The sequence below is a fragment of the Protomyctophum parallelum genome (assembly GCF_964188405.1).
Source record: "Protomyctophum parallelum genome assembly, chromosome: 1".
NCBI lineage: Eukaryota > Metazoa > Chordata > Actinopteri > Myctophiformes > Myctophidae > Protomyctophum > Protomyctophum parallelum.
In genome coordinates, this window is record NC_139697.1 from 95,340,422 (window position 1) to 95,345,421 (window position 5,000).

At 43.5% G+C, this 5,000-nt stretch overlaps 1 protein-coding gene across 1 annotated transcript in view; it reads right to left on the reverse strand.

Annotated features, from left to right (window-relative positions):
* galnt10 (UDP-N-acetyl-alpha-D-galactosamine:polypeptide N-acetylgalactosaminyltransferase 10 (GalNAc-T10)) overlaps positions 1 to 5,000 on the reverse strand; it is a 138,546-nt gene that overhangs the window by 55,852 nt on the left and 77,694 nt on the right. The gene's annotated exons all lie outside the window — the stretch shown is intronic.

The following is a 5,000-nucleotide window of genomic DNA, read 5'->3' on the forward strand; positions in this document are numbered from 1 at the left end:
TGTTTGCCTTTTAGGCCTTGATGCCCGAAGAAGGTCAGTAGACTGAAAGCTTGCTAAATAAATACATTGATTGTGCACAGATCTGAGTGTGCGGAGCTTCCCTTTATTTTCTCTCAGGCATCGTGATCACAAATTGCACAGGGCAGACTTGCAACTAGACTCATAACTAGCCTGACACTCAAGTCTGAGTTTTAATTTAGTTTCACTTCATTATTCAGACTGAAAGCCCTCGCCGCGGCAGCAGATTATGGGATGGGCGTTGTCAAAGCGGCAGTCTTCGGTGATTGGTTCATACCAACCAATCAGAATAGTAGGAAAGCAGATGACGTTGTTGTCAATCATGAGGCTATGGCTAACCCCAACAAACCACAGCCAACGAGCGCTACTAGCATGTGAACAAAAGCGGTACAATATGTTGGATGATGATGTTTATAAAACGTGTCGTTTCTGTAAAGAAACTATTTATCACACGCCGATTTAATAGCCAGATTGATACGGTCGTGTGTCACCGCAGTGGGGGCAATTATGGGCACTGTATTTTGCCCGTAAACCTCAAGTTTAGCGGGCATATACAGTTAATATACGGTAATATACAGGTGTGACGGTACAATCTGGGAGTTTACTGGAGTTTGTTGGAAAGTTTAACGGTTAACGGTTCCTGTAATATACACAACCACATTCCATGCTTTTTGCACAGTGTCTGTTGTCCGACGCTGTCGAGTGACAGGGCTGACGGCCAATCAGCTGCTGTGATCGGATTTCCGAATGACACTAACGCCGCCGTAGGCAGAGACTCCAGACCTGAATCGGAATAACTGAAATATACAAAGAAATCACTGACAAAAAAAAGCTTGTAGATCGCTATTGCTATTGCTATTTCCAACATTTTGTTTTAATAAAATTTAAAATGCATGGACATGGAAACAATTGACGATCATGCAAAAACAACCATGCGATGCAATCAATAATAATGTGATTATCAGTGTGGTTGCCAAACTGTTTAGCTCGAGACCTACAGTATAGCAGGAATCAGATGTTTCTCCGAGACCCAGACTAGTGATAATAGTAGATCTACAAGCACCCAACGCGTCACAGTGTGATAGCAGAAGCTCTTAATCCAGAGCGATTTACATTAAGCAAGAACAAAAAGCATGGCAATAATACATCACATACATAAAAAGTGCTGATCATGAAACGTGCGTAAGCTAAGAACGTAACAGTGGGGCATCTATATAAACTATACATAGTTACTATACTATACTATATATAGTATAAAATGCTATGACTACATAAAATGCAATTCTAGTGCTGTCTCGTGTCTACGTAATATGCTATAAGTCTATATAAAATGCTATCTAAGTCTACATAAAGTGCTATCTAAGGGGCTAGGGCAAGTGCTACGGGCCACTGCCACTGCTAAATGCCTGAATTGTACATGTTTAACTTTAAATTGAAACATTTGTCTTTTGCAGGGAATATTTTAGATGGCGCAACAACAATGTCTTCCTACCGTACCTCATTACAGTCAGAATGACCGTTCCCTGCACAAACAAAAGGAGCCTTTTTCCCCCCTAACCTTACACTCCATTCAAATGCCATGCATTCTGGGATAGGGGGGTATAGGAGTAATTAGTGAGAACAAAAAGACCTTTTGTTACATTTGATTAAACAGTTTTTTGTTCTCAAACAATAGCGATCACTGCTGTTCATGATCAAATTGCTCTGCCTGCCTGTCTGCCTGCCTGTCTGTCTGCCTGTCTGTCTGTCTGTCTGCCTGTCTGCCTGTCTGTCTGTCTGTCTGTCACAGTAACTGGTGTCAAGGTCGGTTCAGGGCTGAGGGAGAACTGATTAACTCTTTACTCTGTACATAAAGAGGGTGTGATGTCATGATTCTCTCTCTCTCTCTCTCTCTCTCTCATCCAGATGGTCCCACTGAGTGCAAATCTGTGTTCCAGGTGAGGATTAATGTCCGCCAATGAACACTGTCCTGACCTATTCACTCGCTTGCACACACACACACACACACACACACACACACACACACACAGACACACACATGCGCGCACATGCTTGCACGCGCACACACGGCCAGTCAATCTAAGCGTGACCCAAAATAAATTGCAATAGTAATCGTTCAAGTTTTTTTATGATCCTTAGGGTCATCCAAATAACATATTATGGAAAATTGATTATTATAAAAAATAATGTGGATCATGGTAAATTGAGGGGTTGAACGTTGGGGTACCATCCATTGAAAACCTGTGTTTTAACTAAGCATTATGTTATACTTTAGCTGTTGAAAAATAGCAGATCTACAAGCCCACTCGGTGGCGCGCTATGAGCTTGTAGGTCTGCTATTATTTTGAAAAATCGTGAAAATGCGGCACAAATCTTTGAATAGATATTCTTTTTATTTCGACGTCAGGTCTAAATGGGTTAACATCGTTTTACTACGATTAGATAGGACTTTTCTGTTAGGATGTATGAGCTGCATAACCTCCGGTCTGAGATCAGATTCATACGAGGTTTCCACTGGACACACACTGGTCTGATTAACCCATTCTGACCTGAGATCAGATTATAAAAATGTCAGTCGTTCTTCGATAATAAAAAAAAATAGCAGACCTACAAGCTCGTAGCGCGCCACTCGGTGGCGCGCTACGAGCTTGTAGGTCTGCTATTTTTCAATAGCTAAAGCATAACATGATGCTAACACCGAAATGGGTTCCCGTCAGAATGGGTTAAGCAGCAATATGTGACATGTCAAACTAGGGGTTATTCATGATTCTGAATCAATTCCAAGCATTAGCTTTGCACGAAAAACACTCCTTGGACTAAAAACGGCCATAGCCACTTGCCCACATGTGATGACCTCATCACATTTGTGAAGACGGCTCCATATATGGATATCTAAGGGTTTGAGGTCAGATGTAGAGTTGCTGGCCAATATTGATGACATCAAGGATCTCTGTTATATATAGATCCCTGGCAGTGTTCGAGCACGAAAATGGCGTTATAAATAATGTTTGTTCACTACGAAAGTGTCACTGTTGCACAGCCTAACACACAGGCCAGGGAGGAGGGTTTGTACAGTGCGGTGCGGTACGGTACAGTACAGTACAGTACAGTACAGCACCACCCACTTCAGACGGGTCTGATTTCTTTCACTCAACTAGCGCTCTGACCTAGTGTACGTCTGTCTTCGCAAGTTCGCATATTGTCATGCTTTCATTCTGCAGGTTTGTTGTGGCCTACTGGCCTCCCATTCCCAGTGTGTGTGTGTGTGTGTGTGTGTGTGTGTGGGGGGGGGGGGTCAACTCATATTGGTCATGTCGTGAGCCAATGAGCGCATAGGCAGTCTTGTCATTGACTGCACAGTCTGCACGCACACGCACATGCACACACACACACACACACACACACACACGCACACACGCACACGCACACACACACACACACACACACACACACACACACACACACACACACACACACACACACACATTTGAATTATTTTATTTGGATCTGCACAAGAGGCGTAATACAATAGACCCAAACACTGATCAGAATTAGATTACATTATATGGTCCAACCAGATATAGCTGCTGCATGCTTAACACACAGAGGGAAAAGAAGAAAAAAATATATATATAGCACATTGTTTACATACTATTACTTGACACTACTAGACAGGATGTTTTTTTTTTTTGTTTTTTTTTTAAGCCACCTAGGGATAAATGAAACAACGCCTTCTCCAGACAGACAGACTGCCCATAGTAGCTGAGACAGAACAGTATTTAGCCAGCTTTTTTGCATTTGTTTTTAACAATCCACACACACACACGCACACACACACACACACACACGCACACACACTCACCACGCGATGGAGGAGCAGTGGGAGGAGGACGGCAGAACTACCTCAATGTTAATATCACCCGTCAATCATATTTATTCTCCGACCGTAGAATACGGAACAAAGTGCGTCCCGGTCCGGCATCAGTCCATCACGGGGTCTTTTAATGAACAGAAACGGAACGATCACGTTTTTTTTTTTTACAGGACGGTTGGTAACCCTAAGAAACGCACGCACGGGTATGACTCAGCAAATACTGTCCAGACAACATACACAATTATGCACGTCTAGAGCAGCAGGAGTATATATATCTATAGAGAAGACACCCGAGTTCTCCTCCCATCCACTTGCATTGAGTTGCTCAAAAGCGCATGAGGCGGATTCACTCCTCCTTCCTGGTAGGAACAGAGTGCATTCTGGGACGGATATCAATGGTGAGTGGCCCCAAACACATGAACGCGCTGCCGTTGAACACGCACGAGCGTCGAGCGTCGTCCGTCGTGAACGTGTACAATGATAGTCAACGGACAGCACGTTCATGTGTTTGGGGCCAGGCTGCAATACCTTCATTCGGCCACTATGTCCATTTCGCCTCAAGATTTCCTCTGGGTGCCTTCTCTATAAATATATATACTCTAAGGTCTAGAGCAGCAGGAGTATGACTCAGCAAATACTGTCCAGACAACAGATACACCTCTAGAGCAGCAGGAGTATGACTCAGCAAATACTGTCCAGACAACATACACACATCTAGAGCAGCAGGAGTATGACTCAGCAAATACTGTCCAGACAACATATACACCTCTAGAGCAGCAGGAGTATGACTCAGCAAATACTGTCCAGACAACATATACACCTCTAGAGCAGCAGGAGTATGACTCAGCAAATACTGTCCAGACAACATATACACCTCTAGAGCAGCAGGAGTATGACTCAGCAAATACTGTCCAGACAACATATACACCTCTAGAGCAGCAGGAGTATGACTCAGCAAATACTGTCCAGACAACATATACACCTCTAGAGCAGCAGGAGTATGACTCAGCAAATACTGTCCAGACAACATACACACGTCTAGAGCAGCAGGAGTATGACTCAGCAAATACTGTCCAGACAACACATACACGTCTAGAGCAGCAGGAGT